Source organism: Sciurus vulgaris (assembly GCF_902686455.1).
Source record: "Sciurus vulgaris genome assembly, chromosome: 17".
NCBI classification, from domain to species: domain Eukaryota; kingdom Metazoa; phylum Chordata; class Mammalia; order Rodentia; family Sciuridae; genus Sciurus; species Sciurus vulgaris.
The window spans coordinates 33780949-33807377 of NC_136478.1; the positions used below are offsets into that span (position 1 = coordinate 33780949).

The window sequence follows — 26429 nt, forward strand, 5'->3', positions numbered from 1 at the left end:
CCCTGGGGTGGGACTGAGGTCTGAGGTGGCAGGGACTCGCCCTTTGGTATCACTTGATTTTTCTCACACACACAGAGTCACCAAGAGAAGCAACTCAAACCCAAGGGGGATGCCAGTGCAATTTGAGTAACATCTTCATAAGGCTCCAGAATTCAAGTGAAACAAAGAAATGGTCACCCACACGCCCAGCCCTGTACTTTCAGCAACCAGCTAGATACTTGCACTGAGCTGTCACTTCACACTCAACAAGACCAGATGAAATTCCTTTTCTTTCTCCCATCCTTCCCCCATGAGGATTATGCTTTCCTCTTTGAATTATTGTTTCCCCAAATGGAAACTTCGAAGTCTTCCCAGGTTCACCCTTCTTTATCCTCTGGCACTAATAGGTCTCCAAATTCTTCTACTGAAAACCAAAACCAAAGCCATGCTCAGCCCTGCTCCTGCCCGCTCTCAGGTCCTTCCCCCTCCCCCTGCAGAACACTGTGGCAGCCTCCACACTGGTGGTCTGCCACTTGCCCCCCTTTCTACAGGTCACCCCACGTGTGACCGTCCTCCACTGTGCCCCCTTTTCTCCCAGTGCAGCCTCATAGAACTGGGCTGGAACGTGCCAGCTTTTTCAGAAAAGTTTTTGCAAAGGCAGGCCCTGGTTCTTACTCAACTTTCCAAGACTTGACCCTCCACCCCACCCCCACTTCCGTAAATCTCGGGGCAAAATGACTTTAGAGCCTGGAGTGGAAGGGTCTGCCTTGTAGAGCACAGAACCACTCCCTCAGGGAGGGAGCACCCTGTGGATATGTCTATGTGGTCACAAAAGGGAGATGACCAGGATCCAAGGTAATGGACAGGTGGTAGGGGACCGCAAACAGATCCGAAGGGAGGCCAATCTGGCCCAAGAACCACATATAACCTTAACAGTTAAGGAGGCAACTTGGCTCAGAATGCTGTCAAAGGACCTGTCAACAGTGCTTTGAAGATGGGCTCTAAGAAAATACCTGCAATGAACATGTGATTTTTAATTGTTTTTTTTTTTTTTTTTTTTTTTTTTTCAGCACTGGGGATTTAACCCAAGGCCTTGCACATGCTAGGCAAGTAGTCTACCACAGTTCTTTTAATTTTCTCAGGGCCTTGCTAAATTGCCCAAGCTGGACACAAATCTGCAATCCTCCTGCCTCCACCTCCCAAGTCATTGTGCCTGGCAACAAATTCTTTTGTGTGTATGCGTGTGTGGTGCTGAAGACTGAACCCAAGGCCTGTGCGTGCGAGGCAGGACCTCTACCAACTAAACTATATTCCCAGCCCAACTATGAATTTTTTTTTTTTTTTTTTTTAAACACACCACTCCCTTTTCTTTTTGGTGTTAGGGATGCCAAGCATGCATTCTACCACTGAACTACATCCTCAAGCTCCCTAAAGACTTAAAATAAGTGTCCATGATGTGTTCAATTTTCTAAAGTATTGATAAGATATAAGGTCACTTGACCAAAGTCATGCCTAATCAAACAAGATCACCAATAATAAGCTGAAAGAAAGAAGCCCTTCCCCCTCTACTACTCAGGCACAAGAAACTTATGCCCCTGAATAAGTCTCACCATCGACACTAAGGTTAAAAAACAAGAAGGCAAAAAAGGCATGATTGACAATTTAAAAATTAAGTAGAGAGCCCACCCATCTTCTGTAAGTGCTATGGGCATTTACAGTGGCTACTCGTCTCCAGAGTCACACCGGCTACGTTAATTCCTCCTAGAATAGAAAACAGGGACAAAAGCAGAGAGAACGTACAGTGATCTGAGTGTCCTAGACTACACAATTTTCATTTTTCCCTCCTTTTAGGAGGTCTTCACACCTGCTTTCCTAGAAACCTAGAACATTCCTTTCAAACACCACTGTTGGTTGCTCTCTATTTCTGGACCTTCCCTTTTTAGACCAATGGCTCAGAAGGATGGTTTTTGTTTTGTTTTTGTTTTTGTGCTGGGGATCAAACCCAGGGCCTCACACATCCTAGGAAAGTGCTCTAACAGTGAACCATGTTCCCAGCCCCAGAAGGAGGCTTTTCAGATGACTTCCTCACGGTCCCTTTCCCATCTGGCTTCTTTCCCCGGGGCCCCTTTCAGCACCCAACCCTGCCACTGCTTTCCAACAGTTACAATATAAGGTAAAGGGAGAAAAAGAAAAGAAATCATTACTTTGTCTAAATCTACTCAATAATTCTTTCCCCTTCCAGCAAAAATTCCGAACAACTTCACTGGCACTCTGAGGAGACCTAACCAAATCTGGGTAAAGTTAGCAAGCCTAAAGAAGAACGGCTGGTAATATTATTCCCCAACTAAGATCAACTATCTTGGGTGGTGGTTAATAAATTGAGAGCTTAGTTAATAAATTAAATCTGCAAATAGAAGGCCCTCATGTATTTGTTGAGTGAAAGAAACACATACACACACAAATAAATGAGGCAGAATCTTTTTCTTACCTAAGAGGTCCAAATATCAGTAAGAATAATTCATCCTATGAAAACCATTATATTCTTAATAATGAAATACAAATGTATTTGATTGGCACAATTATAATATCACATTTTTTAAAAATTTCTTTTTGGTGGAGAGGCTATAGTTTAAGAACAGGCACTACTCTGTAAAACATACAATCACACGTCACATCTTCCCAGGTACAAGAAGTGGTAAAGCAGCAGGGAATTTCACCTGCAGAAAGCTTATATACAAAACGCCCAATGTCCAAAACACACTATAGGTGCTTATTTGCCTGATAAATAATTTATATTAAATAGGGCGAGCTCCCAATGCATATTTAAATACTTTAACTATTAACAGTGATTATCATGGATAATGAAACTGGAAGAGTCTCATTTACCTTGGGGAAAGGCTGCCACAATTTACTTTCTTTTGCTGTACTGTAAAGACCTTTTGGGTAAGTGCTGGTATTACCTAAGGATTGTTTAAAACCGTAAGCAAAAAAACAAAACAAACTGATTCATAAAGAATCCATTTTCACATACATCAAAAACAAAGTGCGGGGCACTTGCCTAGCATGTGTGGGGCCCTGGGTTCCATCCTCAGCACCGCACATAAATAAACAAATTTTTTTTAAAAGACATTTAAAAATTAAAAAAACAAAGTACATAAAACTAGGTTGACTTTAATGAGGTCCTATATTTTTCTACATTTACAAAAAACTTTAAAAGAAAAATGTAAATTTACAGGTGTGAAAAAACATACAGGAGGTAAAAAAAATCACCTATGTCCCCACCCCTTATAACATCAAAACAAAGCCAGTAGTGACTCCAGGCCAAACACCTGATACAAACTGCTTTACTATACATTTCATTTTAGTCAGTGCAAAAACATAAAAGCCTTTTCACTATGCATGTCATCTGATATGATAAAAATAAATCTAGAAATTTTTTAATTGTAGATGGACATAATACCTTTATTTTATTTCTATTTATGTGGTGCTGAGTATCGAACCCAGTGCTTCACAAACGTGCTAGGCCAAGTGCTCTACTACTGAGCTACAACCCCAGCCCCTAAAAATAAATTCTTAATGATTGTACATAATTTCATTTTATTTTTTATGGAGATGAACTATTTTTTTTTCTTTTTTTTTCATTTTTACAGACTGCATTTTGATTCACTGTACACAAATGAGGTACAACATTTTCACTGTACACATGTAGATTCACACCATTCACAGGGAAATAATGTCTGTCTTAGTCCACTACCTTTCTTTCTCCCACCCCTTCCTGTCCCATTTTCCTCTACACAATATAACATTTCTCCATTCTTCTCTTGCTCCCCCCCTCCCCTTGTTATGTATCATCACCACTTATCAGAGAAAACATTCAGCCTTTAGTTTTTTGGGCCTGGCTTATTTCACTTAGTGTGATATTATCCAACTCCATCCATTTACCAGCAAATGCTGTAATTTTATTCTTTATGGCTGAGTAACATTCCACTGATGAGTGCACATTATTGTAGAATATGAATACAGCATAACTAGTCAATCAATCCCTTATATTTGAACATTTAGGTTGCTTCCAATTTTTCACTACTGAGCACATATATATGTAACCAACTTTAATTTTTCCTTAAAAACAAAGTCTCAGAAGTACACTCTCTGGCCATGTGTACTAGTATACTATAAACTCAACTCCAGAGGCAGAGGCAGAAGGAGCTCAAGCTCAAGGTCAACCTAGGTGTCTTAGCAAGACCCTGTAACAAAATAAAAAGGGCTGGGGTGTAGCTCAGTGGTAGAGGGCACCCCTGGGTTCACTCCTAGGTATGGCCCCAAAAATTTTAAAAATAAAGTAAAATCCCTCGATAAAAGGACAGACACAGTTAATACGTTTGGAAAATATTCCCAAAATACATTCTACCAGAAAGGATAAAAATTATTTCCCAACCTTCATACCAATGAAGAGGGTTTTTATTCTTATTTTTATTTATTTATTTGGTACCAGGGATTGAACCCAGAGGCACTTAACCACAGAGCAACATCCCTAGCCATTTTTTCTGTTTTGTTGTTGTTGTTGTTTGTTTGCTTGTTTGTTTGTTTTAATATATTTTGAGACAGGGTCTCACCAAGTTGCTGAGGCTGACTTCGAACTTGCAATTCTCCTGCATCAACCTTCCAAGCCATTGAGATCACAAATATATGCTACTACACCTGGCTTATTTATATTTGATATTCCATGTTTACCGGACATTTGTATGCTGTTTCAAGTCATTTCAATAAACACTGTCCTGAAATATCATAGTTTAAAGAATATGATCTGGAATTGCACCTCTTCATCACTCCTTCCTGGGCATACTGGGGTGGACCCTTCGCCTACCAAAGCCTGTTTTCCCAACTGTCCATTAGGATAGCAACGGTGCTATCTTGGAGGGTTTCTGCAGGGATTCAACATGGAAAGGGCTTAGCACAGGCTTTACTGTTTACTTAGCACAGAGTAAACCCTCAGGAAATATCAGTTACTGCTAATGATTAACAAAAATGTCATTTCGAAAGACAGAAATGTAAAACATCACACCTGTGCAGGTCTGATCCAGCCATCAGGCCATCGGTTTGCAAGTTCTGCTTTTAAGTCTCCCTATGTATTTCAAAAGGCTTTAAAAAACTGGGATAGAAAAATATACACCTATTAGAATGGACAAAATCCAAGACACTGACAAAGCCAAATGCTGAGGGAAGATGTGGAGTAACAGGAAATCTCAATTTCTACTGGTGGGAATGCAAAATGGTACAGCCACTTTGGAAGAGAGTTTTTGCAGTTTCTTACAAAACAAAACATTCTAACAAAGGCTATAGGTCAGTGGTAAAGTGTTTGCCTAGCATGTGAGAGGTCCTGGGTTCCATCCCCAGCACAGTAGTGTAACAAAAAAAAAAAAAAAACCACCAACACTAACCATACCTCGCCATAAAACCCCGTAATCATGCTCTTAGTATTTACCCAAAGGAGCTAAAAATATGTCCGTGCAAAAACCTACACATGGATATTTACAGCAGCTTTATGCATAATTGTCAAAACCTGGAAGCAACCAAGATGTCCTTCAGTAGGTGAGTGGATAAAACAAACTGGTACAATCTTACAATAGAGTATTACTCAGCACTAAACAGAAACAAGTTATCAAGCTAGGAAAAGGCAACGAAGAATCTTAAATGCAAAGAAGCCAATCTGAAAAGGCTACATAGTGTATGACTCCAACTACATGACAGCATGGAAAAAGCAAAACTGGAGAGGTAAAAAGATCAGTGGTTGCCACTCATGGGAGGCAGAGCCATCACTATTCTATGTGATACTATAAGTAGATACATGCCATTACATGCTTATCAAATCTCACAGAATAGAACAGAGTAAACCATGTAAACTAGGGACATCTGATAATGTATCATTATAGACTCGCTAATTGTAACAAATGTACCACTGCATGCAGGATGTAATGGGGGGAGGAGTGCTTTGTGTCTGTAGGGGCAGAAAAATCTGTACCTTCTGCTCAGTTTTGCTATGAACCAAAATCAGTTCTAAAATATTAAAAAAAAAAAACTATTTTATTCTAGCTATTTATTTTTTCCTATTTAACTGTCACTTATTAATTTGCTATTTAACCAAATATGGTAAAAGGCAGGGGTATGTAACAGTCCTCCCCTTATCTATAGGAATCCATTCCAAGGCCTCCAGTTGGTGCCTCAAAGTAGGGACTGTGTTGAACACCATGGATACTCTGGTTTTTTTTTTTTTCCTATACATACATAGCTATGATAAAGTTTAATTTACAAATTAGGCAGAGTAAGAGATTAAAACAGTAACAACTGGGCTGGGGTTGTGGCTCAGAGGTAGAGCACTCACCTAGCATGTGTGATGCACTGGGTTCAATTCTCAGTACCACATAAAATAAATAAATAAATAAATAAAATACATTGTGTTCATCTACAGCTGAAAATACATTAGAAAAAAATAACAACTGAACAATTGTAACAACATACTGTAGTAAAGATGATGGGAGTGTGGTATATTTCTCTATGTCTCAAAATACCTCACTACTTTGAGTTTCACTTGGTGAGTACGTTACCACTAAGCTTCTCTTCAGCAAATCCAAATGGATGGCATCATTCCTCCTGCACTCTGCCGTTAGTAAGCAAAATAAGGGTTTGCTTATCTGAACGCAAGCATCAGGACGATTCTGTGATTCTGTAACCCAAACAGGACAGCTGAGCGACTAAGGGGTGGGTAGGGTATACAGCACCAGTATGCTGGACAAATGGATGATTCGAGTCCTGCCAGGTCAGCATGAGATTTCATCATGCTACTCAGAACAATGCATGATGAAATGATTTAAAACTTGTGACTCGTTTCTAGAATTTTCTATGTAATATTTTCAGATCTTGGTTGACTGTGGAAAGCAAAACCACAGATATGGGGGAAACTACTTCAACCATTTTTTCCAAACAGTGAAGCACACCTGGCCCCCTTCTCAATGACTGGTATACACTTGCTCCAGGCCCCTGCTCCCCTCCATGATCCTACCACCAAACTCTAGCTGAGGGAACAGCTCTTGTCCCTACTGTTCCATGTGTCCCTACTATAAAGCCCGCTGTCAGATCTGGCGAGGGGCAGGCATGGTAGCCCCAATGAAAGCGGCATCCCCATAGTCCTGACACAGAGATGGGCACAGGGCTCCAGCAGACACATGGCGTCTTCCCGAGGACTTTATACACTGACACTATGGAAGGTCACTTTCTTCTTTGACCAGGAGCTATAAAAATAGAAGTCTGGAACAGGCACCAACCACACCACCTTTTCCTCCAACTACACAAAAGCCACCAGCAAAAGGACAGGGAGAAGCAGGACATCTGAGTCTCCTCCACAGTCACCAAAGCAAGCATCACCCAAAGGGCCTCCCCAGTACCTGACTCAGGAAATACCTTAGTTTATCTTTTACTTAAGACCATGGGAGTTTCCCCAATTCATACACAAAGCCTTTGATTATATATAAACTCTCACAGGTGGCTGCTATTTCTACGTAGTCTAGGGCTCAAATTACCCTCTAAAATTCTTACATAACTCTGTAGTACAAAACCAGTCACCCCCGAATTCATCTTTAGTTTTCAAAATGTTCTTAGCTATTCTTGCCTGTTTACTCTGATGTTCTTCAGAATTGCTTTAACAAGTTACTTTTCCAAAACTTCAGTGGGATTTTTACCTGAATTACATTAATATACAAATTAATGAGCTGATGTGACATCTTCGTTTTTTTTTTTTTACCATTTATTATATAGTTTTTTTAAAAAATTTTCTTTACCATTCTAGCTTTGTTTCAGAATTATTGAGGTTTTGATACTTTAGTAAGTGAAATCTTTTTTCTTTAAATCATATTAACTTTTAATTCTATTGACTATTACAGGAAAGCTATTAGTTTTGTATACTTGCTTTATAACCAACCACACAATTTCCTGGATGTAGTAGCCCTACTGCACTGGCTAGAATTACTAAGATAAGGTCAAATAATACTGGTGAGAGCAGTTCTCCTGGTCCTGTTCCTGCCATGGAAATGTCTCTAGTGCTTCATACCATGTATGTTGGTTTTCACTGCCACTCTATCAGGGTGAGGAGTACATATACATTCCTAGTTGACTGGAGTTGTACTCTTTTTATAGACAAATTTCATTTAAGACTGCACTCAATAACTATTTTGAACAAGCATCTGTTCTACTTTTTGCAGAATAAAGCAACTGGTAGTTTCTTCCTTTAATGATGATGATGATTAAAGAAAAAAAAAAACAAAACAAAGTAAGTAAGTGGCTTTCTCCTAACCAAATTTCACAAATATTGTGGTAATGAGAAAAGTGTTTAAAGTCAAACAAATCCAGTATCCTAATATATCGGGGGTTTTTTTCCCTCATGTTCCCAATTAGGTAATATTCTTAACCCAATAAACAGCAAATAAAACAAAATGAAATCAATATATCAGATACTTTCACTGATCAACCAAACAGCAGATCACAGGAAGACATTTGGATACAAACAAGATTTAAAACTTTAAAAGATTTTCTATAATTCTATGTTTATAAAAATCATCTGCACTGTGTTGTTTCCTCTTGTTAAATCTCTCAGACCAAATTCATCTTAGATACCTCTGTCTCATTTACCACCTAACTTCTCTTAAATTTGCTGTCTGTAGAAGCCAGGGAAGCATGCACTAATGTGACATATACTGTGAAACTCTACACAAATTATATCTTTCACTCCAAAATAAGACCCAAAATGAGTGCTATTCCAAGCAATTTCTACTGTGTTTACAGTAAGCAACCTAATAGCTCTTTATCAAAATGCTCACTCATCAATCTTTTCTAAAGACTCCCACTAAAGTTATCTTATCCTAACAGTCTAAGATCTTTAAGACCAATGTGCAGAGTAAAGAGACCTAAAAGCCCACCAAATTTTAAGATATGTATATTTTAATACATACGTGTGTATTTGTGTGTGTGTATATATACACATTCATATTTTTGGAATGCATCATGAACACTGATCATTTTGAAGAGATCCTATAATTAACTGCCTCTTTTAGTTTTACTAAGAGAAAATGAAAACTGTATTGCAAAATTCTCCTCTGTACATGTTAAAATTTTAATAATGATAAGTATGTGCTATGTTATTGCATCAGACATAATTTAAAGCCTTCCTTCTATTTTCTCCCCTCCGCCCAGGTGCTGGGGATTCAAACCCCGGTCCTTGCACATTCCTTCTATTTTCATAACTCAGGGCCATCATTAGACATACCCATAACCATCCAATATCATTCAAAGCAACTTAAGAATTTGGGCTCTGTTATCGGCTCATTCTTATTGTATCATTCTGACTTCCTCCCTATGCCTCTTCTAGTTTCTATTCAGCTCACTACAGTCACCAAAGAAGTTAAACTCACTGAGAGCCTAAGGGTTTCTCCAAAAGAACCAAGTTCACAGTTTAATGCTAGACTCTGAAAATTATATGGATGTGAAACAGGCACCTGTGCTTTGGAAGAGCCTCACCTGGACAAAGCATCTAAATTTTGGATAGTACTTCCTATTTTTCAAAGAGTTCTTAGCTACTCTCTGATTCAAGGATCCACAATACTACTACAAGGTAGACTAGGCGGAAGTTAATTTCTAATTATAAGATTTTTTAATGGAGAATAATCTATTCTCTAACAACCATAAAATCAGTGACAGGACCAAATCTGAAAATAGATCTCCTCAGCTGAACACAGCAACCAGTAGGACCATAGGGGTTTGTCTTTGAACATCAGAACTCCAGGCTCTTCGGTCTTTAAACTCCAGCCCCCTAGGTTCTCAGGCCTTTGGTCTAAGAGTTTTACTGCTGGACTCCCTGGGTCTAAGACCTCCAGACTTGGACTGAAGAGAGTTAATACCAGCATCCCAGGGTGTCTAGCTTGTAGACAGCCTGTCATGGGACATCTCAGCCTCCACATCACATGCACCAAATCTCTGAAGAAATCCCTTCTCTTCTATTTCTCTTATCTACAGCCTATAGGTTCTGCCCCACTGGAGACCCTGACTTATAAAAATTTTTATACCGAGAGTAGAGTTATTGCTATTAAAAAACATCTCAGGGGCTGGGGCCATAGCTCAGTGGTGGAGCACTGTGTCCATTTACAACTAAAAAATATTTTTTAAAAAAATCTCCAAATGCTGAAATGGCTTTGAAACTGGGTAGTGGGTACAGTCTGGAAGAATTTGGAGGAGCAGGCTAGCAAATGCCACAACTGCAGTGAACAGGGCACTAAGGACAATACTGGTGAGGGCGCATAAGATAAGAGCTCTCATGCTTGTTCTCTTGCCCTTCTGCCTTCCTCCATGGGATGACACAGCAAAGTGGCACTCAGAGATATACAGGCCCTTTGACTTTGGACTTCTCAGCCTTTAGAGCTGTAAGAAATAAATCTCTGTTCTCTGTAAATTACCTCATCTCAGGCATTCTGCTTCAGCAGCACAAAACAGATTAAGATACCAACTTTCCTCATTCTCATTCCCTTGTCTGTAAAACAGGGACGTTCAAAGTCCACTCCACAGCTCCACGGCACCAACACAATACTTTCAAATCCCCACCTTACTCAGGCTTTGGTTTCCCTGAACTCACACACACGTACACACAAGGGCAATGACAGGGTATGACAAGCATTTCTCTAAAACAAGTCCACAACACAAAAGTCATATTAAGGCAACACCAGCCATCCTCCTTATATGTTCAGAAATCCCTCCACTCCTTGTTACCTACATTCCCACCAACACTTATGGAAGGTGATGGCATGCTAAGCACCGGGCCAGGCCCTGGTCCGATCACTTAATCTTTGCTACATCAGACACACATACTATCTGAAATTCTAGGATCTACTACTAAGGGCTTGTCATCCCTCTTCACCAACCTGACTCTTTTACTCTTTGGCCCTTTGCCTGAACCAAAAAGAACACCAACGTGTTTCAACAAATAACTCAAGTACCACATGGTTCCACACCACCAACATTCACTAATTCCTCTACACAAGAGGTCAGCAAACCATACTCACAAGGCCAAACCAGGCCAGTTTTCACATAGCACAAGCTAGGAAAGTTTCTGCATTTTTAAATGGCTGAAAAGAAGTCAAAAGAAAATTATACTGGGAACACATGAAAATTATATACAATTCAAATTGCAGTGTACATAAATAATTTTTATTGGACTAGAGCCTCCCTCATTTATTTGATACATAATGTCAGTGGCTACTTTTGCACCTTACAACAGCAGAGTTGAGTAGCTGAGACAGAAACCAAAGGACCAACTGAGTTTAAAATCTTACTATCTTTAGAGGGCAAATCTGCTGACCCATTCTTACATAGGTTCCATAACATATTCAAGAGTGATTTGAAGCTGGGTGTGGTGGTACACACTTTTCATCCCAGCAACTTAGAGGATTGCAAGTTCCAGGGTGGCCTCAGTAACTTAGAGACCATCAGCAATTCAGCTCAACTCTAAGACTATCTCAAAATACAAAATATAAAAGGACTGGGGAAGTAGTTCAGTGGGAAAGAGCCCCCAGGTTCAATCCCTAGTACAAAGAAAAAAGTAATATGAAGCTGGGTGCCAAGGCACATATCTGTAATCCCAGCAATCCTAGCTTAGACAGGAGGATGGCAAGTTCAAGGCCAGCCTAGGCAACTTAGAGCCTGTCTCAAAATAAAATATAAAGTAAAGGGTTGGGGTTGTAGCTCAGTGATAGAGCACCCCTGAGTTCAATCCCCAGTACTAGGATGAAAAAGGTAATTTGACAGATCAAGGCTACCAAATTATGTCACTTATTTTTCTGTATGCCTTCTACATTATTTGGGGGTAAAGAAAGCTATAGAAGAGATTTATAGTTTTTATCATACTATAGTAGTATCTGTCCCCTCAATATCCTCCATACTCCATCCCAGTTCACGTGGAAGGGTTAATTAAGAAGGTCAATTGAACTTGGATTGTTTTACCATTAAGCTACATCTCCAGTTCATTCATTCCTTGGTTCTATTCTTCCTTCTCTTCCTTCCCTTCTCTTTCTCAAGACAGGGTTCTCATTAAGTTGCTGAAGATGGCCTCAAACTTGCCATCTTCCTGCCTCTGCCTCCCAAGTCACTGGGATTACAGGGCACATGCCACCATGTTTTACACTATTGATATTTTATAAAGGTTTAATGTTAACTAATTTAGTTAAAACTCAGTTATACATTAAGATGTTAAATTCATTTAAAAAGTTGCCATTAGGTCAGGTATGGTGGCACACACCCATGACTCGGGAGGCTGAGGCAGGAGGATCTCAAGACTGAGGCTTAGTTGGGCAACTTAGTAAGACCCTGCCTCAAAATACAAAAAATTAACACAAAGGGCTGGGGATGTAGCTCAGTTGTAGAGTGCCCTTGAGTTCCATTTCTAATATCACACACACACACACACACACACACACACACACACAAAAGTAGTCATTAGGATGGCTTCTATAGGGGAAAAAAAGAAAATAACAAAAGTTGGCAAGGATTTGGCGAAACTGGAATCCTTGTACTTCACCTGTGGGACTGTCAAGTGGGACAGCTACTGTGGAAAGCAGTGTGGTAGTTCATCCAAAAAAAAAAAAAAAAGGACACAATCACTGTATGATCCAGCAATTCCCCTTCTGGGTAAGAACTGAAAGCAGGGAAAAGATAATTGTACACCCACCTTCATAGCAGCATTAGTCATAGTAGACAAGAGATGGAACCACATAGGTGTCAATGGAAAGATGAATGGAGAAACCAAATGTGACATTTAGGTACCATGGAATTATTCAGCTGTAAAAAGGAAGGAAATTCTGACAACATGGTACAATATGGATGAACCTTGCGGACATTATGCTAAGTGAAATAGCCAGTTACAAAAGGACAAATACTTTTTGACCCCATTCACATGGGGTCCCTATAGTAGTGAAATCTCTATCAAGAAGATAAGTAGAATGGTGGTTGGTAGGAACTGGGTGGGGAAAATGGGAGTGAGTGTTTAACCCATACAGAGTTTTAGCTGTAGAAAAAAAAAAAAAAAAAACTTGTGCAGAAGGATGAGGGGTGACAACAGTGTGAATATATTCAATGCCACCAAACTGTACAAACTTATAAAAAAACAGTAAAATTTATGTTATGTATATTTCATAACAATTTTAAAACATGGCTATCCGAAAGATTTGTTATTAAAATGTGGTAATGGGTTTACTGGGAAAGGAACCCAACCCGGTCACCACTTCTTTTTGAAAAAAACGAAAAAAAATTATTGCTACTAACAAAAGAGAAGCACAGGGAACTCCAGTCCCAAAGGCTGTGATTCTGCCCATCAGCAGAAACCAGGGTTTTTTAAGGAGGTGATTTGAAGGCTACATTCCACGTGTTCTCTGCTGGCATGGTAGTTCATTTGTTCATTTGGGAGATAATCATTTCCAAGATCTGCTGGTGCCATCCCCAAAGTCTGGTTGACTTTGTTCCTATGGTGGGAATGTACCCAAGGACAGATAAATCTGCCTAACATGGGGAAGAAAGGTAATTCAGTTTCCCCTGAGATTAGGGACAGGGAGAGATTAGGGGGGAGCAGGGACAGAGGAAGAAAAAGAAACATATCCATTTAAAAAGTAAGTTGCAGTGGCAGAGCAGCAAGGGTTATTACATTCAAAGCATGAAGTGGACCACTGTTACATTTCCACACTATCAATTTCTATATTCCATTTCTATGGAAAAATGGGTGGCAACATATCCAAACTGCTTCTTGCTGAAAGGGGGCGAAGTTGGGGGAAGTAACCCAAAGTCCTTGTTCTCTGCAGGTGGGGTGTAGACAGTTAAGGGCATTCAGCCTCAGAGCAGACCAGAGGTCCAGAGGTGCAGATGGCAGGTGACTGGACAAGGCATACATAGGGCAGGGATCACGCAAAAGGCCAAAGTTGTCACAACTTTCCTGAGTTCAGTTTCCTTTTTCTCAAAGTGAACCACAACGAAGCACCCTGTCTCCTAAACTCTCCTGCAGTTGGCTCTCAACAAGTTTGCCAGCCACCTTGCATCCTCAGCATGGAAGTGAGTTTCCTTGGAGAGTCAAGTCTGCCCAGGAAAGCTGCAGTGGGGGGCTGCTCTCAGATCCACGGAGCCAGATTTGTTGCTAAAAGCTCCATCCTTGTCCTGATGCCAATCCAATAACAAGGACCCAGTTTTGAGAAAAAGGAAAAAGGTTTATTGCTTTGCTCGCAAAGGAGAGACACAGGGGACTCCTGTCCCAAAGGCTGTGATTCTCTCGGTCACTTCTAAGGAGTGTAAGTGTGTTGAAATGTGGTTCAAAATTCTTCCAGAACTCAGCATCATGGGTGTGTGCTTGGTTATCCCCCGAGTGGCCACTGCCTACATCCACAAGTTCACTAATGGGGGAAAGGAAAAAGAGTTGTCCATTTTCCCTGAGTAGAGTTTGATGAAAAGAGACAGGCACATATCGGGAGTTAATCTTATTATATACCAAAGGGTATGGAGAACACTGATTAAGGAAGCATTTTCCTGACTGAGGGGAAAAATTCAGTTATTCATCTACCCCTGCTAGAAGGTTATGTGATATATTATATAGCATGCAGTGTGTTATGTAATATATAATCATAATAAAATGAAAACCAAAATAAAATGAAAAAGAAAAAAATGTATATCGCAATATATCCATACAATGACTATTAAAGGTAATGAAATGCTGATACAGCTACAACATGGATAAATCTTTTTTTTTTTTTTTTTTTAAAGTGTTTTGTGCTGGAGATAGAACCCAGGGCCTTACACAGGCCGGGCAGCTGCTCTACTACTAAGCCACATTCCTAGCCCTGAATAAATCTTTAAAACAAAAAGAAGGCACAGATACAACAGACCACATATTATGTAATTCCATTTACATGAAATATGCAGAACAGGCAAATCCATAGAGAGAGAAAGTAGATTATTGGTTGCCAGGGGTTGAGGAGGGGCCTAATGGGGAAAAACTAATTGTTCAATGGGTGCGGGACTTCCACTTGGGGATAAAATGTTCTGGAATTTAGACAGTGGCAGTGGCTACGCAACACTGTGACTGTACATAACACCACCAAATTATACACTTCAAAATGATCACAAGAGTAAATTTTATGTTTTGCATATTTTATCACAATAAAAAGAGCATTAAAAATGTGAAGCAGCAGCAGCAGCAGCCACCACCAGTTAACAGCCACTTAGATATCAGGTGGCTAATCTACAGAGATCACTGAAGAATTCTCACTGTGAGAATTTTTAAAGTCCTAGCCTACCATCAGTCATAGAAATATGTTATTTCACGTGTATATTCTTAGTTGGGTGAAAAGAAATAACAAAACACCATTTGCTCAATAAATATGATGCTGTGGTCATCACTTAATTTTGAAAAATAGTGCAGTTTTAATAGAAATGTTGAACCATTTCCTGAAATTAGATTAGGGCACTACTTCATGTCATGCATACAAGATAAACAGTGGTTGATTTGGGTGTTACAAAAGAGCTCACATCCATGAGAAGGGTACCCTCAGCTGGGCACGGCAGCATACAACAGTCAATCCGGCTACTCAAGAGGTTGAGGCAGGAGATTGCAATTTCAAGGCCAGACTGGGCAACGCGGCAAGACCCTGTTTTAAATTAAAATTTTAAAAACAGACTGAGGATGTAGCTCCGCGGTAGAGCACTTGCCTGGCATGTGTGAGGCCCTAAGTTCAATTCCCAGTAGGAAAGAAAGAAAAGAAAGAAAGAGGAGAGAAACCCACCACTCTGAGACAGCCTAGGGCCTCAGTTTCCATTCTGCCATCTGCTCCCAGGCCTGTCCAAAGACCTGAGAGATTCTTTTCTCAAAAATGCTTTGGGAAGAAGCTATCCTCAAGTAGAAGAAACCAATGCCAAGAGCATTTATAATAAACAGAACATGAAGGCTTTTTCTTTGCAGCTTTGTCTCAGCATAACTCACTTCCAATATTTTAAGAACAAACTGGCACAGTCTCACACTTAAAATAGGGACAACTCAGTTGAGAATTTCACTGTGAGAAGACAAGATACTCCAGGGTCATGTAAACCACATAAAACAAAACTAATGTAGTAAAAGCCAACTTGACAGAATATTGTCAGTAAAATTATTTTTAAATACAAACATCAAATCTAAAATTGAAAATGTAAGCTTTTAGTTTGGTTGTATTCAATGGAAAAAGCAGTAAAATACAAGTTATAAAAACAAGCCACAAGAAGAGCTGCAGTTACACTGGAATTAAGGAAAAGATGGATCACCAGCTACGAACAAGAAATCCTAACTACCATCAGTTAAGAGAGCAGACAACAGTGAGGGGTACTACAAAAGGTTACTGTGGAAAAAGCAAAGGGTAAAAAAAACCACAACAAGCTCCTCCTGCCAAACTAAAATGTCAGTATCTCTATTAGCTGTTTAAACTTGGGAGAGAAATTAAATGTATAAACAGCACATGAAATAAAGCACATTTTTCAACCTCGAGAAAGTGTCTCAAACTGGTCTGCAGACCCTTCAGGTCCATACGCTCACTATGAGAAATTTTAAAGTGTGTGTTTTCATTTCAAAATTACATTTAAAACATTAGCATAAGCCTGTTCTGGATCGTCCAGAGGCTTCCTCGGAAACAGCAGCCAGGGGATTTCCCACATGTGCTGATGTGTTTACTGCGAGGCTGAGGCTAAACAATAGGATTTTAATCCAGCAAGTTGAGAAGAGAGCAAGACGATGGCCCGTTCCATATATGTGCACACATGTCACGTCAAGGGCGAAGGTGTACCTGCGGCATTTGGTTTTCGAAAGAGAGGGATGAGGGAACTTAGCTGGTAAGGCAGTGAGGCAGTCCCCAAGCCCCTGTGCCAGCCAGAACAGGCAAGACCTCAGAGTGGCGCTGCGAATGAAAAGTCATCTGCTCCATAAAAGTACATGATTTCCATTTCATTGAGTTTGTCGTTTTAGCTGTATTTAATTTATATATTTGTTTGCTTTTATAATCTTTTTTTTTTTTTCCTGTGGGGTGGGTGGTACCAGGGATTGAACTCGGGGGCACTCAACCACTGAGCCACATCCCCAGCCCTAATTTGTATTTTATTTAGAGACAGGGTCTCACTGAGTTGCTTAGCACGTACCTCGCTTTTGCTGAGGTTGGCTTTGAACTCAAGATCCTCCTGCCTCAGCCTAACCAGCCGCTGGGATTACAGGTGTGTGCCACCAAGTCCACCTCTTTTATAGTCTTAAGGCATAAGAAGTTTATATTTTTATGCATTCTGAAGTAATGTTGCAATAAAATATAAGAGTAGCAAGAGCATTCAGTAGGGAAAGGACAATCTTCTCAACAAATAGTGCTGGGCAAACTGGATATCCACATACAAAAGAAAGAAGCTGGACCCTTGCTTTCCACCACATACAACAGTTAACTCAAAGTGGATTAAAGACCTGAACTCAAGAGTTCGAACTACAAAACTCAGGGAAGAAAACACTAGGGAAACACTCTGCATATCATTGTATTCAGCAATAATTTCCTGGATGACACCAAATGCACAGGTAATGAAAGTAAAAATAAACTGGACTTAAAATTGGAAATTTCTGTGCACCAAAGGACACTACGAAGATAGTAAACATAACCCACAGAATGAGAGAAAATATCTGCAGATCATACACATCTGATAAGGGATAATATCCAGAATACATAAAGAACTCCTGAAAAACTCCTCTGACTCAACAATGATTTTTAAAAAAAAACCTCAATTAAAAAATGGGCAAAGGATTTGAATAGACATGTCTCCAAAGATATGCAGATGACCAATAAGCACATGAAAAGATAACAACATAGAGTCATTAGAGAAATGAAAATCAAAATCACGCTCTGATATTACTTTATACCTCTAGGATTGCTACGGTCATTTATTTATCTTTCTTTTTATGGTACTGGACATTGAACCAAGGGTGCTCTACCACTAAGCTACACTCCCATCCCTTTATATTTCTTATTCTGAGACAGACTTGCTAAATTGCCCAAGCTGGCCTGCAGAGTAGCTGGGATTTACAGCATGCACATGGCACCCAACGTGGATTGCCACATTCAAAAAAAGGAAAACATGTAGTGTCGGTGAGGATGGGGAGAAACTGAAACCCTCAGACTTTGATAGTGGGTATGCAGAAAACAGTTTGGCAGTTCCTCAAAAAGTTAAAACATGCAGAGCACATGCCTATAATCCAGTTACAGAGAGGCTGAGACAGGAGAATCTTAAATTCAAGGTCAGCCTGGGCAACTAAGCAAAACCCTGTCTCCAAAAAAAAAAAAAAAAAAAAAGTTAAACCATTATGTAATGTATAATAAGACAGATAATGGTTAGGGTTAGGGCTAATGAATGCATAAACACAGATCACAGCATATAAATATGGATGGAACGAACACATATCTTCCTTGCAGAAGGGGTCACCTCTGGGAAAGGGCTGAACAGCAGTATACCAAAGAGTGTGCAACTGTACCTGAAAAGCTGCTTACCTTAAAGAAAAGGGGAGGGTAGGGGAGGAAAAAGAAAAAGGAACTTAAATTTGTTAAATCAAGAAGTTCAGATGTTACTCTTTATTGTCTCCACATCTGAAATATTTAATAAAATAAAATGAAATGCCTGAAAATCAAAAGTTGCCATATTTAGAAATTTAAACTTTCCTCAGTCATTCTATACAATGAGTGAAAAGACAGTTCACTGACACTGGGCAATGTTCCAGAATGTACCAGTTAGAGTACCTTGGAACCAGGCACAGTGATGCATTCCTGTAATCCCAGAAACACAGGAGGCTGAGGCAAGAGGATCGAAAGTTTGAGGCCAGCCTGGGCAACCTAGGGAGGCCCTAAGCTTTTAGCAAGACCTGTCTCAAAATAAAAAATAAAAGACTGAGAATGTAGTTCAGTGATAAAGCACCCCTGGGTTCAAGCACTAGGATCACAAAAACAAAGAGCACCTTGGACTTCCCTGCCTTTCCCAATCCATAGACCTGAGACAATCACAACTCATTAGCCACGTTTACCCCTCCCTCTAAGCCCATTATTGCTTCCACAGTTTTTGCTTGCTTCCAAATTTTCAAGTAAAACAAATATTAATTCCCCTTAGAGGTAATGAATAAAAGCTACAGCAATATCAATATACAAGTAAATTCATACCAGGCTAACAGTATAGATAAGACTGGTTCATAATCATTATAAGTAACTGAAAACTGTCATTAATAAAATACAAAGATTTCTATAGAAACAGGAACTTGGAAGTAATTGCAACTTGAAGCTTACTGCTTTACTAGTTATTCTGAGACTTAAGATGCAATATATCAGGTGAAAACTACCCTAGAGCAATTTTCAGTCTCTCTCTCTCTCTCTCTCTCTCTCTCTCTCTCTCTCTCTCTCTCTCTCTCTCTCTCTCCTTATTTCCTAGTAAGTACAGGGTATGTGAGAATATACTGGGCTCAATGCCACAAAGAACCAAACCAGGAATATTCCTACAAATCTGCCCAAGAAACTCAAAATGTGTACTACACACAAAAGCTAACATAAATGCTCATAGTAACATTGTTCATAAAAGTACAAAATTCAAAACAATCTGCTTGTTTATCAACTGATGAATGGATTCACAAAAAGTAACATATCAATGCAATAGAATATTATTCAACCACACAAAGGATGAAGCATTGATATTAGGGGCAACAGGATGAACCTTGAAAACACTATTGTACGCGGAAGAAGGCAGACACAAAAGGCCACACAGTCTTATGATTCCATCAATATGAAATGTGCAGAACAATCAAAATTTGTAGAGACAAAAAGCAGACTGGTGGTAACCACAGCAGGGGGCTGAGGAGAAATGGGGAGTAAATGATATTTTAATTTGGGGTGATGAAAATGTTCTAAAACTTATTCTGGTGATGATTATACAATTCTATGACTATTTTAAAAACCAATGGAACTACACATTTTAAATGGGTGAATTATATTTCCATGGTATTATTTTAAAATATTTTTGAAAGGCAGGACAAGTTGTTGTTAAAGCAGCTAAACAGACTGCACTGGAACTTCTACCTTATATGCTACCATATAGCAAAACAAGAGAACGAGGAGACTCTAAATCAATAAAAAGATGATTTGTACATCAGAGGAATGAATGACTCACACAAAGCCCTAATGACAATCTGATATTTCAGTTAACAAGCAAATTGTTTCCCTTTTTGAATACTGAAAACACTTGCAAGACCTTTGTATTAGGACCCACAGAGTATCCAGAAATCCCAGGGTCACCATTTATTTATAGTAGTAAGAGTCTGGGCTGCTGTTGTTGTTATTGTTGTTGTTTTGTTTTTGGTACCAGAGATTGGACCCAGGGATGCTTAACAACTGAGTCACATCCCCAGCCTTTTTTATTTTGAGAAAGGGTCTCGCTAAACTGCTGGGCTGGCCTTGAACTTGCAATCCTCCTGTCTCAGCTTCCCAAATCACTGGGATTGCAGACATGTGCCATCATGCCCAGGTTAGTATTAAAAGTGTTTTAATGCAAGAATTTAATGGTACAATCCCAACAGCTTTCCACATGTCACTAGAGAATCCGTGAATCTAATCTGCTCAGCTCTCTTGGGCATTGCTGCTTTCACAGGTTAATCTTCCAGAAAACACACAAGCTCAAAAGATCCTTTTCATCATTAATTTTCTTAGTAAGGAGCTCACGTTACATGTTCTTAAATTTAGAGTTTGTTTTACTTTATGTAAGATTCTTCTTAATGGAAGACACAATTGTCCATTTCTGGAATTGCTGAATCCCGCACCATTTTTTTCTTTAAAGCAAAGTTTTTATTTTTTGGCACCGGGGATGAAACTCAGGGCCTAGTATGTGCTAGGCAAGGGCTCTACTACTGAGCTACACCCCTCCCCTCCTCTTACTCTATCTGGTTCCTATGCATGAGCTCTTTTAGCCAAGGGCAGACAATTTTCTAATTTAGTGGTGCCAAGTACACAATTACTTCATTTTGAGATAAGAACGTGATTAGGCAGAATGAGAAAAAAAAAAAAAAAAAAAAAGCTAGAGAAACTTCAAAGCAGAATCAACTGTACAACTACCTCATTCACACATACCTCAACACACACATAAACAAACCCATAAGCCCAAAATCTCACAACTACTATACCAAAACACAAATAAGTAAAATGATAAATCCTGATCTATGTGGGAAGCAAAGAGGGACCAAGGGAGTAAAGTGTTAGGTTTCCCTCCTTCGCTGCTAACCTCCACAATCTTTCTGGCAACATATAATAAGAAACCCAGCCATCATATTTTGAGTAACACAGATGGAGATACTAGCTTTTTTTACCAATAAGCAACAACAACAAAAAAGCAATTTACATGTCCAACACTAGGGAAATGCTTTAAGTAAAGCAGCGTGCATTTATATAGGAAAATACACACACACACAAAGCTGCACGCGCAGACTATGTAGATAATAGGAAAGATTAGGCAAAGTGTAAAATGGGGAAAGCATTAAGACATTCCACAGTGATGAAAATTCTTTCTGTTGTCTCCTTTTCTGCCCCTACCTATCTATGGGTTTGCGGTAGATAGATGTTCAAGTGGTATACTTCCTAACAGCTTCAAAATTATTTTTTAAATGGATCTTTAACACTGGTACAAATACTAAGAGTTTATGAAGTAGTTGATGCTTTATAATGAGGAGGGTCTTTGAAATCCCTGGCATTTTTAGAGTTATTTTTATAGTCAAGCTGAATAAGTATACAAGAAAAAAAGTTAAATACACAACCTAAAATTTCTAACACATATGAAAAAGAAAAATGTACCAAAGAAAATGCAGAGCACATTGAATTAAATTTTTTCTCAATGTCTGCTAATGTTTTGATACTCTTATTCTAATTACCATGATCTGTTAATCCTTTTCTCATCACTAATATAACTCAATGTTTTTAAAATTTTTCCAGGTTAACACCTAGCACACTAGGACTGGGCCTGCAGATACTTAAGGTCAGCCCAGTCCACCCAGAAATATTCCTCATGTTAATGAGAACTGAAAGAAAAAACTGTCATGCTCTGCTACTTTGTGTCTTAACTCAAATATTAACAAGATCAATGAAGTCCAGCAAATTCAGAGTGCCTGCCTCACCTCCATCTATTCTACAACACAGGCTAGAGGACAATGTAGTAGGATTTGTTAAACATTTAAGCATATACCCCCTGTTCAATAAGCACAGCACACATTCACAAGGAGACATATATATACAACATTGGTCACTGCAGCACTGGATTAGGAAACATGAAAAACCACCTTTGTGTTCATCAGTAGGAGGATGATTTTTTTAAAAAGTATGGTATTAGCCGGGAGTGGTGGCAGATGCCTGTAATCCCAGCGATTAGGAAGGCTGAGCAGGCGGATTCCAAGTTTGAGTCCAGTCTCAGCAACTTAGTGAGACCATCTCAAAATTTTTAAAAGATTAAATTAAATTTTATAAAAGGGAAAGAAAGGGGCTAGGGTGTGGCTCACTGGTTAAGCACCCCAGAGTTCAATACCAGGTACAAAAAGAAAAAAGAATAGGGTATAGTCTTGTCCCTGGGCTGAGATTTCCACTTCCAGGTCGCCGACTGAGGAATAAAACTAAAACGTTAGCTTTAATTTTTTAAAAAAAGTTTTAATTTCAGTAATTTCAGTTGACCCACAGTCAACTGCAGTTTGAAACTAAATGAAAATTCCGGAAATAAACTATATATAACTTTTAAATTACACAGCATTCCAAGTAGCAAGATGCAATCGCACACCATCCCTCTCCATGGGGGAAGCGGGGGAAATGAGCCATCCCTGTGTGCAGCAAACCCGCCCGGTGCGCACTACCCGCCCGCTCTCCCATCAGTCTCAGCAGCGTCCTGCTATCTGACCACTGCCCCAGTGCTTGCGTTCAAGGAACCTTTATTTTACTTAGTGACTATAAAAGGCAAGAATAGTGATGCTGGCAATTTAGATATGCCAAGGAGACATCCTAACACGCGTTCTTTAGGCGACAAAGTGAAAGTCTGATTTAAGGGGAAAAAAAATCATACGCTGAGGTTTCTAAGACCTATGATAAGAACAAATCTGTCTGTGAAACTGTGAAGAAGGAAAAAGAAACTGATGCTGGTTTTGCTACTGCACCCCAAATTGCAAAAGCTACTGACACAGTGCCTAAGTGTCTTAGTTAGGACGGAAAAGGTAAAAACAAAAGGGCTGAAGATATAGCCCAGAAGTTAAACACCCCTGGATTCAATTCAGATATCAAAAAAAAAAAAAAAAAAAAAAAAAGAAAAGGCACTCAATTTGTGGGCAGAAGACATGAACAGAGAACATGATGGTAATGTGTTAAAGCAGAAAGTATTTAGACTGTACAAGAATGTTGGCAAGGGATCCCTTGTCTCAAGGGATTTATCCATTTACTGCAAAAGTAAGACATGGTAACAAGAATTCAGATTCTAGGCTAGTTTGGGACTGAAAAATTGGTGATTGTTGTTTATTTCTTACTGTGCCTAACTTATAAACTAACTTTACCATAGGTTTTTTTTTTTTGTGGGGGGAAAGTGTAATGTAGAGGATTAGATTGTACCCACAGGTTCAGATATCCACTAGGGGTCTTGGAACATATCCCCCAGAGACAAGGGGGGACTACTACACAGCCATACAATGGAAGTCTATGTAGCACTTACATGAACTCTACATGAAAAAAAGTTCCCAAGATACATTATGTGGGAAGAGCAAGTGAAAAACAAAATATGTATTATAATACTACTGATACAAAACATAAAATAACATGTATTTTCTTTGGTCAGTCTAACTGGTAGAAAAAGGATCCTCTGAACCCAATACAAATGCTACATCCCATGAAAAGGCTGGGACTAAAAATGGTAGTTATATGAAATTCCTACCTTTTTCATACTGTTTAAAGTATTTATAAGGACAATGAATTAATGCCTTCCTTTTCTAAACTTTAATTTTAAGAAAAATCTCTGGATCATAGATCATAAGCAATTTATCTAATATTCCATTAAGGGGATTCAAATCCATAACTGTGGGTGTCTGAGTCAGATTGATAAAGGGTATTCAAGGTATACCGTTTTCACATTTAAATATATAAACACACCCCCCCCTCTGTGACTCTCCACCAATATACTCTGTCTTGCTTAAAAAAAAAATCTAAAAACACCTCCAGCACTTTTAGTACAAGACCAGATTTTCTTTTAAAAAAAATCTTATATATAAAATCTCACATATTTCTTAATGAACATTTTTTTCTTTAATCCAAAACCAATAGCATTATAAGGCCTGAGCCAAACTTCACTTCATTAAAACAATGTTTTTTGCCCACAAGTCCCCCGCACCCCACGGTCTGGTTTTAATCAGTACGTACATAAACATGAGTGGGGAGGCAAAGTTACTGCATCTTGAGCATAATTTTTAAAACTCCCAGCATCTCCTCCCAGACCAGACTCCCCTCCACAGATGGGATCTGAGCTATCTCAACTCTGCACAGGTTCCTGATAATGGGCCTAGTTCAGAAACCCAAACCTCAACAGAGGAACAATTCCCAACCTGGGCTAGGTATGAGTATTATTTTTAAAGCATGGTGTGAGACCCACCACCCTGTACAGACACAGTCGGTCTCCACGGCATGGGTCTCATCATCACATTTTCTTAACTTCCTGAGATTGCCAATGTGCTAGAAGCAACTATTTGGAAATTACTCTCAAGTCCACTAAGCAGAGCACCATTATCTGCATGGACTGGGGAAAGAGTGGTGCAGGGAAGGAGATGAGGTTAGACACCAACCCCTGGTTTTATTTGATATCATAGGCTTAGACTAACAGACTCAGATTCTGGTGGCACACTGGGACCCATTAGAGATTAGGGCTAAGCAGCCCTTGTTATAGGAAAAGACAATTGTGGAACTTAGTAATGCTCTACCACTGAGGTACATCCCCAAACAAGTGAACACTTTCAAAACCAAGGACTGGAGTCTGACCTCTGAAGGTCCTCAAACCCCATGAGGTACAGGTCTACTCTGTGACTACAAATCAGTCAAGTGAATAAGTAAGTAACGATCCTAAAAGGACTGCACATATGTCTTCTACAAGCACCAGATTCATCACAGACATACAATTTCATGATTTACATAAAAATACTACTCATCACCCCATTAAAAATTCTACCTGAATATAATAACATAATATATATTTGCTCATGGTACTGAGGACTGAACTCAGGGGCACTCTACCACTGAGCTACATTCCCAGCCCTTTTTAGTTTTTAAGACTGGGTCTTGCCAAGTTGTTTCGGGTCTTGCTAAATTGCTGAGGCTAGCCTCGAACTTGACATCCTGCTTCGGCCTCCCAAGTAGCTGGCACTACAGCTACACATGCACCACCAGACCTTGCAAATATAGTATGTTTTATAAGATCAATCACAAGTTAAAATTAAACTGGTCACTTAAGTTCCAAAAAACAGCATAAACATACAGAAAAGGTATATCATTAAAATAACTCTTTAAATATTTTCACAGTTGATACCACTCTGGTTTTTAATTTTTTTTTTCCATTAGCAATTTAGTGAGACCCTAAGTAACTTAGCAAGATCCTATCTCAAAATAAATAAAAATTAAAAGGTCTGGAATGTGGCTCAGTGGTGAAGTACCCTGAGTTAAATCCCCAGTACCAAATAAATAGTGATAAAAATATACATAACACAACATTTACCATTTCAACCAGTTTTAAATATATGATTATATGACACTAAGTACATTCATCTTGGTGTTCAACTATTACCCTATCCATCTCTGGAACTTTGTAACCCTTTTTCACTGGCATGATTTCAAGGTTCATCCATGCTGCATGCAGCATGTGCCAGAATGTCCTTCCTTTTTAAGGCTGAATAAGGTTTTGTATGCATTTACGACATTTTCGTTATCAATACATCTATCAATGCTTCATTCTGCCTGTTTTAACCAACCTAGTTTTGTCAAATCACATATAATAAAGATGAGAGAACATTTTATCAGCATTTCTATATATATATACACACAGTATACATGTATGTATACAGATATACATATACAAACATACAAACATTTTCAACCTAAAACATACCTTAATTTTTAAAAATAAAAACAATAAAATGTCTGCTGTCAGGCCACAAGAGAATTAAAGTAGAATCCAGTAATAGAAAGAAAGCTGAAAAATCCCAAAATACATACTTACGATTAAACGACACACTTCTAAACAGTAGATGGGTCAAAAAAGTCACAAGAGATATGTCTAAGTAAATGAAAAAATTGATAGCACTGGAT

At 39.1% G+C, this 26429-nt stretch overlaps 1 protein-coding gene and 1 pseudogene across 3 annotated transcripts in view; one reads left to right on the plus strand and one right to left on the minus strand.

The window, feature by feature from the left end:
* The window catches only part of LOC306647773 (NADH dehydrogenase [ubiquinone] 1 alpha subcomplex subunit 1-like), a 442780-nt pseudogene extending 425639 nt beyond the window's left edge, over window positions 1–17141 (plus strand). The window contains exon 2 of the transcript XR_013766944.1: window positions 12505–17141. The product of XR_013766944.1 is annotated as an NADH dehydrogenase [ubiquinone] 1 alpha subcomplex subunit 1-like (transcript). The remainder of the gene's footprint in view (window positions 1–12504) is intronic.
* Window positions 1–26429, minus strand: part of TENT4B (terminal nucleotidyltransferase 4B) — a 65024-nt gene that overhangs the window by 23611 nt on the left and 14984 nt on the right. The gene's annotated exons all lie outside the window — the stretch shown is intronic.